Here is a 14925-nt window from a genome sequence, read left to right on the forward strand (position 1 = left end):
GTGATTTCAGTACAGGGTTTTCATTGCATGAAACATTTTCGTACATTTCATTGAAATAATTCTTTAGGATCCTGATGATGATAAAACCAGAGAAAAAACTCATGGGAAGACTTCATAAAACATTACACTGCTTCCAAGGCTAGGCAAAGGTAAAAAGAGAAAACTGAAATTTAACTACCTTTGTCACCTTCTCTGGCTAACATATATCCTGTAAGGAAGGTACATGTAATCCATAACATCTTTATTCATTTGCTTCTTTATTCTGTACTGATATTTTGACCCCCTACTCTAACGTTTGGCACTATATTAAAGTCTAGGGATATCATGAGGATCAGGATAACTCCAAGAACCTCAGAGTTTATGCAAAAGGGCTTACTAAGACTTGGATTTAAAATACAGACGCTGGGGATCCCTGGGTGGCTCAACAGTTTAGCGCCTGCCTTCGGCCCAGGGCATGATCCTGAAGTTTTGGGATCGAGTCCCACATCGGGCTCCCTGTATGGAGCCTGCTTCTCCCTCTGCCGGTGTCTCTGCCTCTCTCTCTCTCTCCGTGTGTGTCTCTCATGAATAAATAAATAAAATCTTAATAAAATAAAATAAATAAAATAAAATAAAATAAAATAAAATAAAGTAAAATAATAAAATAAAATACAGACGCTTGAGCTCCACTCTATAGATGTGGAGATTCTATAGATATAGCTGTGGTAGATTCTATAGATGTGAGGAGGGACCCAACCATCTTTATTTTCAGTAAGCCCCTGGAGTAACTGTAATGCAATATTGGAACTATTCTCCAATTAGCAATGATTTAATGAGAAATACAGACGAAGTAATTATAATAACATAAATGCTAAGGTAACAGTAAGCACCGGGTAATATACATCAGAGTACTTCTAACATAGACTTGGACTAAGAGAAGAAAAAATAATCAAGTTTCAAATTTTTCTATGGTGTCTCAATTTTCACCAAGGTTTTCTATCAAACCACTGCTGAGTTGCATCATCAAAATTGTGAAGATACAAAAAAAGGAGAAAACATACCAAGAAAAGGATGGGTGAAGATTCCAGTGGGAGGAAAACACGCCCCAAGCAACAAAAAGAAATTTGCCATAGGTGGCTCATGCTCTGGAACAAATGAATGAGAGCCAAAGTCAATAAATTAAGTTTTTGAATTTCTCTGATAAAGAATATCACAGCAGAGATGCCTAGGTGGGTCAGTCAGTTAAGCGACCAATGTTTGATTTCACCTCAGGTCATGATCTAAGGGTTGTGAGATTGTGCCCTGCATCAGCTCTGCCCTGGGCATGGAGGCTGCTTATGATTTTCTCTCTCCCTCTTCCTACCTCAAATAAATAAATAAATAAATAAATAAATAAATAAATAAATAAATAAATATCAGAGTGATCATGTACCAGGAAATTGCCCTCAACCCCCTGCCAGAAAAAGAGATGATATTAACATCAGAAAACTTTGAGTCCAAGGCAAAAAGCAGTAAAGAAGACGAAAAAAGGAATTTTATTATGAAAAAGAGTACAATCTAAAGTGAAGATTAAATCTTAGTGTTTATGAAATGACGTATCAAAATTATTAAGGCAAATGCTGCAGGAAATACTAGAATGAATAGATATACAAATTAAACATAAGCAAAGACATAAAGAATCCATATGACAAAATTAATGACATGATATACATATGTATCATATATATGTGTGTAAATATATATGTGTTTGGACATGGATATATGCATATCCTATTCATTCTATTTTCATTCCCATTGTTTTCTAAATATTCTACAATTTCAATTTTGACTTCCATTTTTTTTTTTTAAAGATTTTAGTTATTTATTCATGAGAGACAGAGAGAGGCAGAGACACAGGCAGAGGGAGAAGCAGGCTCCATTCAGGGATCCTGATGTGGGACTCAATCCCAGGTCTCCAGGATCACACCCTGGGCTGGAGGCAGGCGCTAAACCGCTGAGCCACCCAGGCTGCCTTTGACTTCCATTTTGAATGACATTATTTAAGAAAGGGATTTTTTTGTATTGTATTTTTATTATTACTTGTTAATTAAAATCAGAAGTTATACTTTGTATTGAATTTAAATTTAGAAATTGAGGAATCTTTGTGGACTAGTTTATGACCAATATTATATGTATACAAATTCCCTTATGAATTATGAATTATTCATGTTTGTATCTCTAAAATATCAAAACAGTAAAAACATCACATAGGCAAACATATTTATATACACATATGTACTAGAAAGTTTCCCTTATCAATGAAATATGCACACGCATTAAAGGCTATCACCTAAAAATATAGAATAGCCCTTTGTTATTCATTGTTTCCAATTTATGAAAATGGGTCATAAATTAGACCATAATTAATAGCTTAACAATTGCTAGAATTTCAATCTATTACAAAGTTCAGTCTCTGATCATAAAAACATAATAAATATGCAAAAACTGAGTTTCTTTATCTAATGCAATGCAAAACATAAAATCAGAATTGCAATTGCAGAATATTTAGAAAATAAGGATAATGAAAGTAAGACCAATAAAAATCAAGCCAAGGCAATGCTCTTAAGGGGGAGAATATATATATTATATTACATATAATTTCACATAAATAAAATATATAAATATGTAATAAGAAAAATGCATATACATTTCATGCAGACACACACACAAATTTAGACTGAACAAATTTACCCAAGGTAGTTGTCTGGAGAGAGAATCCCTGAGACAATAAAATATATAAACTGCAAGCAATCTCAATTGAGAATAAGGGAAAGAAAGCAAAAATATACAAAATTAGAAATGAAATTGAGTTAGTGGTCAGTTTGATGATTAAAAGTCCACAAATTCTTAGACACTTTTGCCAACCTGGCAAACATGGCCTTGAGTTAGGCCATGTGACATGGTTCTATCCAATGGAACATTGGTAAATGTGTGTGGTGGGAAGTGTGGGGAGATCAGAAACCTGATAAGTGCTTGTGCTTTGTGGCTTGTTCTTGGAACTCTGAGACTACCGGGATATGAGGAAATTTAGAATAACCTTTTGGGGGATCAAAAGCCATGAGAGGAGAATGAACCATGATTTTTCAGCAGATACCCAGCACTAATCACCAAATGTGTGAGTGCATCCATCTGGAACCTCCACTCCCTGTTGAGCAGTCAGATGACTACAGCCACAAGAATGATCCCAGGAAAGACCCCCAGATTGCCAACCCACAGACTCATGATATATAATAAACTATGGTTTTAAGCCATTAAGCTTTGAAATGACTTATTACATAGCAATAGATAAATGAAATAGCCAGAGATATAAAGGACATTCAAGAGTTCTTTAGAAAATATTTTGTTCAAGTTCATGTAAATTAATTTGATCAATGGAATAAAATAGAAGTTCAGAAATGAAAACAAATTCATTTTAGAATTTAGTATATGATAAGGGTGGAACCTCATATCAATGCTCTATCAGATAAAATAGTCAATAAAGGTTGTGGGAGCAAGAGGCTAGCCATTAGGAAAGTAAAACTGATCCAAACTCCTTACACATAACATTTTCCAGATGACTCAAATATTAAATAAGAAATACAAAGTTATAAAGTCATTAAAACAGGCAAATATTTTCATAATGCTCGATTGGAGAAGGTCTTTCTGAGCAAGACATAAAAACTTAGAAATCACAGAAAATAAGATGGACAGATTTGACCACCTGATAAATTAAAATTTTATTCTTGATCCTTAGGGGGAAAAATGCCATAAACTAAGTATAACCATAAAGGGGAAAAAACTTTTTAGTATTAGCTTCCTCAACTGCAGTAAATTTCCTTAACATATGAAAGTGCGTTATAAATCAGTCAAAAATTACAACCAGATGGATAAATGGGCAAAAGGTGAGTTCACACCAAACAAATACAAGTGGTGGATAAATAGATGTTTCTCAAACATATTTGTTAAAAAATACTAGTAAGTAATGTGTTTTCATAAAAATGAAAACATTTGATAATATCAATTGCCAGCAAGATGTACGGAATCAGACCTAGTCATACACTATTCATAGGATCTCTTTATAGAGAGCAAAAGACCTCTTCTCTGAGATCTAGTAACTCAGCTTCCAGAAACCTATAATCTATGGAGTATGAAGATACTGTACAAAAAGGTTAACTGTAGAATATTGGGAAGACCTGAATGCTCATCAAAATAAAATTGGTTAAATAAGAGTGGCTCCTGGGAGGTGCAGTCAGTTAAGCATCTGACTCTTGGTTTCAGCTCAGGGTCGTGATCTCAGGGTGTTGAGATGGAGCCTCGTGTGGGGTTCTGCACTCAGCTGGAGTGTGCTTGGGACTCTCTCTCCCTAGCCCTTTGCCCCACCCCCCACCCCTGTGCGTTTTCTCTCTCTCTCTCAAATAAATAAATAAATCTTTTAAAAAATAGAGTATACTGGGATCCCTGGGTGGCGCAGCGGTTTAGCGCCTGCCTTTGGCCCAGGGCGTGATCCTGGAGACCCGGGATCGAATCCCATGTCGGGCTCCCGGTGCATGGAGCCTGCTTCTCCCTCTGCCTGTGTCTCTGCCTCTCTCTCTCTCTCTCTCTCTGTGACTATCATAAATAAATAAAAAATTAAAAAAAAATAGAGTATACTTATACATAGGAATTTGTAAAAAAAATATAATTAGGTGAAAGAAACATTTCTACATTATACTAATATTTCTTAGATACAATTTACATGTCAGCATCTAAAGATCAACTTTATTCTTTTTAATGGTTTTAGAATATCCCTTTGTATGAATAAGATTTATTATGCATATTTACAGATGTGGCTATATCTACTCATCTATCTATCTATGCCTGTTACGTAGGAAATTTCAAAATAGGTACAAGGGAGACTCATTTCTCATTATATGTTGTTTTAAGCTGTTTAAAAATTTTTAGCCATGTGAATATTTTAATTACATAATAAAAAGGAATAACTTACTGCCTTGTCTGCAATATGTTATGATGAGCTTGAGCAAATAAATCCTCTGGGCTGCAAAACACCACATGTCATGGAGCACCAAGTGCTTAATACTTAACATTTAAAAATGACATTATCAACAGACAGCAGCAAAGTGATATTGCTGTGATTGTGGAAGTCAATGAGGCCCACAGTGAGCTCTTTCCAGGACTCCCTCGAGCGTTCCCCAGTTTTCTTACTATCAGGTAGATAGACACAGGCTACTTCATGCTTATGACAACACTGGAGTCTAGAAGTCCAGACGAGACTTAGCCACTGTCTGAGCATACCCCACATTACCCTGCCAGCCTGACTACAAAATTTGATGGTAGGTAATCAGTTTCTTCAAGCTGAATGACTTATGTTACATTGACTGCATAACATTCCTGATGCATCAACCTGGGATATAAAGAGGAGTGCCACAGAGGAGCCAAAACAAACCAGAAGACAAGCTTGTTCCTGATTTTGGTTTGTTTTCTTGACTGCTCCAGAGCCATCCAATCTGGATAGCCTTTTGAGAAAAGCATGCATTTTGATGTCTTCTCTTCCATGACCTCACAGGAGAAGGAACAAAATTTGCAAATTTGGATACTGGATACTAAATGACCACCAGATTTAGTATCATGGAATCTGGATAAATAAAGCTTTCAAAATTGGAATTTCAAAATCAGAGCCATGCAGGGCACAATAAACAGTTTGTAAGGACAAACTTCAGCAAGGGCATAGGGCACACAGAAAAATCAATAATTTCAAAAATGTCCACAACAAACTAAAATGTGGTACAGATTAAGATTGACAAAAATATCTTTGTTATTTATTTTTAAATCATGTTTAATGCTTAATATAAAGCTCACATGGCTTTAAATTTGTATGGAAAGTGCAAATAGTGATGGGAAAAGTAAAGCACTTTCAGCAAGAAACATACTTTTGAATGGATCAGGTCACTGAAGGTTATTAAGGCTTGTACTGGGTAAGGTTGGTGTCGTGTTAGGGTAAACACTTATCACACTTGTTGCCCAAACATATTTTGGAGCCCATATCAAACAAAATGGGTATTTCAGAGGACTAGCTAAGACCAGAAATAGGTAAAGTTAATGATTATGCAAATTTGAACTTTTGGTTTCCAGAGGTCAAACAGTGTATTTCAGTGCCTATGTCTCTCTGGCCTGTTTTAGTTTCTACTATTTGGCTAAAAATTCCTAATTACATTTTTATTTTTAAAAACCAGTACTCACATACTTGAAATTCACAATTAGTTTTATTTTACTTTTTGCTTTTGGTTTAAGTTTTGTTTTGTGTGCATGTGTGTGTCTGTTTTAAGAAAAAGAGGGTGTGTAATTTGGTATTTGGTGATAAAAAGAATATTTACAAAGTTATACTGAGAGATAATTGAATAGATTTTTGCCACCTGAGTTAACTTTGATCTCCAGATGACATTTTTGGAGTTAGAGAGCATTTGGAAATTCAGAAACATTTAGTGATAAGAAAGGATTTACATGAATAAATTTTGTGCAATCTTGGAAGATGACCTTGAAACCTATCATATTAGCTTAAAATAAAATAGTAAAAATTATGTTCTAGTAATGCTCTCCTTTCCTACTCCTGGCCTTTCTAATTACTACTTGCCTTCTTCCAACATATCTTTAAAGTGATTGAGAAGTCATTTGAATAGATATTCTGAAGATATCAGTCATCTACAGATTTTTTAAGGGCTGCAAAGCTAATTGACTTGGCCTAAGAGATCCTGCTGGCAGAGAAGTAGGAATTAATTTCAAAATTTGGAGATGTGGCTACCACCAGGTCCTTACCTTTTATGGTGTCCACCTCTCAACGGGCTACAGTTTTGCATCGATTCACTTTGGATCTGTTCAAACAATTTTCCCAAGGAAAGTGCTCAAAGTGATCAAGGGCAGCAAGTAAATGAAAAGTAAGGCAAAGAGGGATGTTGTAGGAATGAATTTTCATGAGAAAGTACTGTTTCTCCATGTTTTATAAGGGTGCACACTTCTTTCAGTTCTGTACACTAGAAAAATCAGGACAGCTGTTAGTATTTTGCCATATATCAAGGAAATATTGATTAAGGATTTTCCAAGGCAAAATATTTGTATTCTGAGTTAATAAGACTTAATTTGCTGGGCAAGCAAATTAAGCAAATCTTGGCTGTCAAGCCAAAATTCATATTACTAAGGAAGGCGTTCTGATAAAACAGGTTGTGCTTTATTTAAAAGAACATGTTTGTCATTAAAGAAAAAAGCAAATAAAAAAGGACAAAATTGGAAAAGATTCAACTGGCAGGATTTTATTTAACTTTATTTAATGGGAAAATTTCAACACCTACAGAACAGAAGACTGTAGTGAATTCTCATTTAGCTGTAATGACCCAGCTTCAATATTTATAAATTCATGGGTAATCTTATTTTACCTATATCTCCACCTACTTTCTTTCTATATTATTTCTAGTCAGGTCCTATATATTCATCAATATTTCAGTCTATGCATCTTTAATGATACTCACTAAAAAAACAAACAAACCCAAAACATAAAGCATATTACACCAAAAACTAGCAATAATGTCTTAACATCATGAAAAACCTAATGTTAAAATTTTCATGTATCTAATTAATGTTATTAATTTCGTATAGTTTATTTGAATCAGGATCCAAATAAGATACATATGTATGGTTGGCTAATGTCTCTTAAGCTTCTTTTAATCTATAGGCTCCCTGATGACAGAACTTTTAAATGCAAGCTTCATTGGTTTTTCTAAAAAAAAAAAAAAAAAACAGATAACAAGTGTTGGTGAGAATATGGAGAAATTGGAACCTTTAACCTTTATACACTGGTGATAGAATTGTAAAATAGTACTACTGTGGAAACCAGCATGGAGTTTCCTCAAACACTGAAAATGGAATTACCATGCCATCCAGCAATCCCACTTCTGAGTATATATGCAAAAGAATTGAAATCAGTATCTTGAAGAGATATCTGCACTCCCATGTCCATTTCACAATTACTCACAATAGTCAATGTATTGGAACAATCTAATGCCCATGAAAAAGATTCAATGGAATATTACTCAGCTTTAAAAAAGAAGGAAATTCAGCTAAATGTAATTACATGGATGAATCCGGAGGACATTATGCTAAATGAAATAAGCCCAATACAGAAGGACAAATAATACATGACACTGCATAGATGAGGAATCTAAAAATAGTCAAATTCATAGAAGCAGGGAGAATGGTGGTTATAAGGAGCTTGGGGACGGAGAAAGTGGGGAATTGCTGTCCAATGGGTATAAAATTTCAGTTCTACAAGATGGATACATTCTAGAGATCGGCTTTGCAACACAGTACAGATAGATAACAATACTGTATTGTCTACTTAAAATTTAGTCAAGAGGTGTCTTGATTTTATCCAGCTCAGTAGTTTTAATGATTTGGGTGTGGACATGGATGCAATTCTTATAAAATCTGCAGTTAAGCTGAGTTGGGAAGGCACCCAAGACAATAAATAATGACAGATGAGTATATGGACTGTAAACCACAAAATGTGATTCAAATGAGTTAGTGTTTTGGGAATATATTTTAAGATTGAGAAATTTTAACTCTATTTATGAGAAATATATATGCAAATGACTTTGTAAGGATGGACTCCCTATGAAAAACTGTATGGGGTAAATGTAAACCTTCTATCAGTTCAAACTATAGCCGGATGATGTATGTGGAAAGCACGCCATATCAGGAGTGAGGGATTCTCTTCTCATCTAGCCCCAGCTCTCTGGATATCTGGTTGTGTGGCAGTTAGCAGCTCACTTCCCCATTCTGGACCCAGTTTTTTTAAATGGCCCTAAATTCTATAGTTCAATAAGCATAGATGAGGAGGCGTGGCTTCACCGAGTGAAAATGACTGGAGAGTTTCAGTTGACAAGATTTTGAGTGGTCTGTAAATCTTTTTTGTGCTTTTTAAAAATTTTTCATTCAATGAGCCAACATACAGTACATCATTAGTTTCAAATGTAGTATTCAGTAATTCATCAATTGTGTATAACACCCAGTACTCATCATATCACCTGGCCTCCTTAATGCCCATCACCCAATGACCCTACCTCCCACCTACCTCCCCTCCAGCAACCCTCAGTTTGTTTCCTGTGGTTAAGAGTCTCTCATGGTTTTTCTCCCTTTCTGATGACTTCCCATTCAGTTTTCCCTCCTTTCCCTATGATCCTCTGTGCATTTTTTATATTCCACATATGAGTGAAACCATATGATTATTTTCATTCTCTGATTGACTTATTTCATAATAATACCCTCCAGTTCCTTCCATGATGATGTAAATGCTAAGTATTCATCGTTTCTGATGGCTGAGTACTATACCATTGTGTGTGTGTATGTGTGTGTGTGTATACACAAATTACATCTTCTTTATCCATTCATCTGTCATTGGACTTCATGGCTCTTTCCACAGTTTGGCTATTGTGGACATTGCTACTATAAACGTTGGGGTGTAGGTGTCTCGTTGTTTCATACATCTGTATCTTAGGGGTAAATACCTAGCAGTGAAATTGCTGGGTCATAGGGTAGTTCTATTTTTAACTTTTTGAGGAACCTCCATACTGTTTTCCAGAGTGGCTGCACCAGCTTGCATTCCCACCAACAGTGCATTCCGCTCCAACATTTGTTTTTCCCCGTCTTGTTAATTTTAACCATTCAGAACTGAATAGGAGGTAACCTCAGGAGAATATGGGTCTGAGCTCTCTCTCGAGCATCTGTCAGAACCATGATGTAGGGACTGAAAAGGCTATTGTGATCTCAAAAAGAGAGCCAGGGTAGTGTAAGGGCAGAGTGGACAATGAAAGGAAAGATCATCTTGCCTTCACCTGCTCCAATTAACAGTTTCCAGAATCGTTTTTTTAAAAATATTTTATTTATTTATTCATAGAGACACAGAGGGGGAGGGCAGAGGCACAGGCAGAGGGAGGAGCAGGCTCCATGCAGGAAGCCTGACGTGGGACTCGATCCGGAGTCCCCAGGATCACACCCCAGGCTGCAGGCAGAGCTAAACCACTGCACCACCGGGGCTGCCCTCCAGAATTGTTTTGGCACTGTGCCTACAGTTGTAAAGATTGTGATAAACTTGTGTTCAGAGGATAGTGAAAGAAAGAGTCTATCAGTTGAAGAAAGGATGAAGACAATTTGAAGGTTTAACAAAAAGAAAAGATTTGGTAGTGGTGGTGCATGTGTGCCTGCCTATGTGTGTGTATATTTGTGTGTGTGTGTGTGTGTGTGTGTGTAAAAGGGGGTGGATGGAGCACTTCATACTTTATTTTCAAATATTTGAAGGATATCAGGGAAGGTAGGATTGAGCTTGTCCTTTCTGAGCCTAGAGAAATACTCTAGAATGCTGAAGTTGGAAAGCCTAAGGAGAATCATTTCAGGATCTACCTACAGCAGCCAGAGTGTGCAAAAGTGAACTGGTTTTCTCAGGAGGCAGCAAATTCTCTGTCCTTGGTGGATATTTAATTAGAGCCTGGGAGTATTGTGGAGGAGTTTAAAGCATTGGATTGACCAGGTTCTTCTTTTCTTCATTCAACCATTCATTCATCCATTCCTTTGTGTGAATAAGAATGGTGCCATTACACCATCCATGTGAAAGGTTTAGTAGAAAAAACCTGTTTTCATAATTTTAGTCCATTCTATTTAATTCAAAGGGCAGAAATAACACAAAGGTAGTCAATTAATGTGGCTTATTAAATTTATGCCTTAAAAATGATTGATGCTGGATAGTTTGCATAAGCATGGGTTTTATGGAAATTCTGGGTGAGTGATTTTTGTTGCTTATTAGCTGCAACCTGTTAAAATTCAACCAGAGTCAGTAGACAGGCAGGGGCTGGGAGAAAGTACCTGGAGATTATTCCCTGAGAAAGAGTTTCCAAAGATGAACAATCCAAGGGCAGATCTTTCTCCTTATACATAGCAGAAAGAAGGTATTAGATATTGGAGGAAAAGAATGAACTAGTAAGAAATTCCAAAAGTGTACACAGTATCTTTTGCTATAAAAAAGATATGTTATTTTTCACATATGATTATTATTTATATCACTGAAAGTTAAGTGGATATTCTCAATATCTCAAAAATATTTACTACATTAGTAATCCTTTTTCTTGTTATGCCTAGCCTATGTAGCAGTCTGATGACTTTGGGTTGGCTGCTTTAAAAACATAAGCAGGGATCATCCCTTTTAGTTTAATTATCAAGTAATCCCTTGAATCTTTAAAACAATTTGATTTCCTGCTTAACCAAAGGAGGTACATAGATTTTAAAAAATAACTGAGTGACCCAAAACAGGAAAACTGGCAGGTTTGTTTTGCTTTTTTTTTTTTTTTGAAAAATATCCATCCATATAATACCTTTTGCAAAGTATGTTAAAAATAACACAAAGTAGTCAGAGATAGTTTTTCAGTGGCATGTATGTATATGTGGAATTCATACTCAAAAAAGTATGTGTAAATATGTATACCTTAGAGTAGCACTGTCCAAAAGAATAGTCTGCAATGATGAAATGTGTTCTATGTGTTGTCCAATAAGCCAACTACTAACCACATATGCATGTTGTGCATTGGAAATGGGACTAGTACAACTAAAGAAAAAATGAAACATTTAGAGATGGACAAATCTGACAAAAGTTGGAGAAGTCATGTATACTGAAAACCATAAAACAGTGAGAGTAATGAAAAGATTTAAGCCATAGACTGGTATTAGATGTTTGCAAAGCATATATCTGATAAAGGACTTATATTGTAAATATATAAAAACTCCCAAAAGTCAAAAATAATGTGATTTATTAATAAAGTGGGCAAAATATTTGGGCAAACACTGATTCACCAAAGAAGATATATGGATATCAAGGAACCATTCGCAAAGATGCACAGTATCATTATGCAATGGAGACATGCAGATTCCAACCATAATGCAACATCTCTACACACCATTTAAATGGCTAGAATTAAAAAGACTGACAATACCAAGTTCTGTTGAGGATGTGGAGAAACTGTCGCATACAACAGTTGGGAATGTAAAATACTACCACCAGCGTAGAACACGGTTTGGCAGTGTCTTTAGGAGTTGAGCGTGCACCTACCACGTGATCAAGCTATTCAATTGCTACATGGTTGCTCAAGAGTAATGAAAGCAAATGCTCAGTACAACGACTTATACATGAATGTTCATAGCAGTTTTATTTATAGTAGCTCAAAATTGGAAACAACTGAAATGTTCATCTACTCAGGTGAATGAATAAGCCTGCGGTGGTGAGTCCATGCAAGAGGATACTATTGAACAATTTAAAAATGAAGTAGTGATGCACATGCCTATTTGAATGAATCTCAAAATAATTACGTGCAGTGAAAAGTGCATACAAGAAATAAATGGGGGATCCCTGGGTAGCGCAGCGGTTTGGCGCCTGCCTTTGGCCCAGGGCGTGATCCTGGAGACCCGGGATCGAATCCCACGTCGGGCTCCCGGTGCATGGAGCCTGCTTCTCCCTCTGCCTATGTCTCTGCCTCTCTCTCTCTCTCTGTGACTATCATAAATAAATTAAAAAATTAAAAAAAAGAAATAAATGGATCCTTATTTACTATATACATCTATAATAAATAATGTATTTATTATTTTCATGGTGGTCTTAAAAAACCAATGAGATCAGAGGAAGGGCAAGAGACGCAAAGAAGAGCAATCCATGCTAATTCTTGTGATCAGACTAGGATGAGCAGCAGAGAGAACAAAAGCAACTGAGAAAAAGCAGTCGACTTAGCTCCATTGAAGACCGCTATCACTTCTTGATATTTTTCTCAGTACATTCCTCATTTCATCCCTTGCCATCCTCTATGGGCTCTTTTCTGATTCTACTAGACCTCACCTCAAATAATCTCTACTTAGAACACACACAATTTGTCATCAGGGACCGTGTACTTACAACCCAGTGCTGCATGTTTGTTGTGTTAATGAGCATGTGTGTCATCCACCTTACCACAGTTCAGGCTGCTTGAGGGCAATGTCGGGATCTGATTCACTTTTGTATGCTACAGAACTGTGACTATTCTTAAATTCCAGTCCAAGTGGCGTAACCAGGTTCGGTATTCTACTGACTGTGACTATCTGACACTTAGCAAATATTCAACATTCATCACACGATCCCTTTATCCATTACATGGTGGAGCATTCAAAGGCAGTCTAATGCGTCTACAGAAGAGCATTTTCAACCTGGAGCACCCTTCCACAACACATCACAAAATCATTCCCAAGTTGATTTCACTAGAATTGGGAATCTGAAATTTCCTTGTTGGGGTACTTTCCAAACTTGATGCCTAAAAGCCACTGATACGCAGTTTCAAATTGAAATAACATTATTTTTCCTTTGATTCATTGCTTCCATAAACAGTGTTAAATATAGAATTATAAATATGAATCAGTTATGCAAGCTTCAGGGCTTCCCTTTCAAGAACTACATTGCTATTTGATTGCCTTGCTGGCAGCCACATATTAACCACGTGTTAGCCTTCCATAATTGAGTTAGAAAGAGTTCCCTTTCCCCCACATTGTGATTGATGTGTTAATTTGCCCTCAGATATTGGCAGACTCAACCTCACTGCATGTAAAAGTTAAAGATTAATAACAAAATGATCTGGCTACTTATTTATTTATTTTTTAAAAGATTTTATTTATTCATGAGATACACACAGAGAGAGGCAAAGACACAGGCAGAGGGAGAAGTAGGCTCTCTGCAGGATCTGGGTACATATTTGTTATTATCTTGGAAAAATCTTAATTGGGATGTTTCTTTTTTTAAAAAAAAGATTTTATTTATTTGAGAGAGAGAGAGAGAGAGCATGAGCAGGGGGAGGGCCGAGGGGAAGTAAACTCTGCTGAGTGGGGAGTCCGATGAGGGGCTCTATCCCAGGACTCTGGGATCATGACCTGAGCTGAAGGCAGACACTTAACTGACTGAGCCACCCAGCTATCTCTCTCCATTTAAAACCTATTCTCATTTGGATATACAAACATATTTTCCCTCTTTTTATTAATTTTGGATAATTTCACCCATTAGCCTATATCTAATACAGTATCTAATTTAGTGTTTTCCTTTTGTAATTATTCATCATCTTATGCAAAACTGTCTAATTTATCAACCTTTTCCTTTTTTTCTAAAGTCAAGATCCTATTACTCCCATTTCAACAAAAAAAATATAGCTTATAATAAAAAAAACCCAATTGTTTAGTGATAATTCAACATTTTAAAGTTATATTTGATCTGTTTGGTTAGAGTATGTGCTAGCCTACAGAGGAAATTGTCTCTTCATCCAAGTGGACATTACCACGTCAATTTTGAATTCACAACTAATGAAATTATATGGGATATGTTAAAAAAAAGTTACCACTCTGAGTTTAGCCAGTACTTTTTTATTGTTCATAAAGACTCTGTTATTAATGCATATTGTAGAATTTAGCCTTATAGTAAATTATTTACCTGGGACCTGTGATACAGGTCAGTAGAAGCAAGCTGTATCTAGAACAATTGCTTTGAGGAAAGAAATAAATATATGATTCATTTTGTGTATTTTGTTTCATGGTGCAAAAGGCTTGGTGTCTATAACTTTATATTCATACAGTTGAACTGGGATAATTTTACATTTTTCCTTTTACAGTTTCTGGACTTTAATTCTGTAAAGCTATTTCCATGAAAGGCTATGGTTTTTTTAGGATTAGGGGTAAAGTGGATTTTCTACAGAGAGTAGATGACTTACCTATGAATTTTTGCAATAAAAGTTAGCTAATAGGGGCATCTGGATGGCACAGTCAGTTGGGCATCTGACTCTTGGCTTCAGCTAAGGTCGTGATCAGGGTTATGGGACAGAGTCCTGAATAGGCCTC

Source organism: Canis aureus, chromosome 11, assembly GCF_053574225.1.
Source record: "Canis aureus isolate CA01 chromosome 11, VMU_Caureus_v.1.0, whole genome shotgun sequence".
Lineage (NCBI taxonomy): Eukaryota > Metazoa > Chordata > Mammalia > Carnivora > Canidae > Canis > Canis aureus.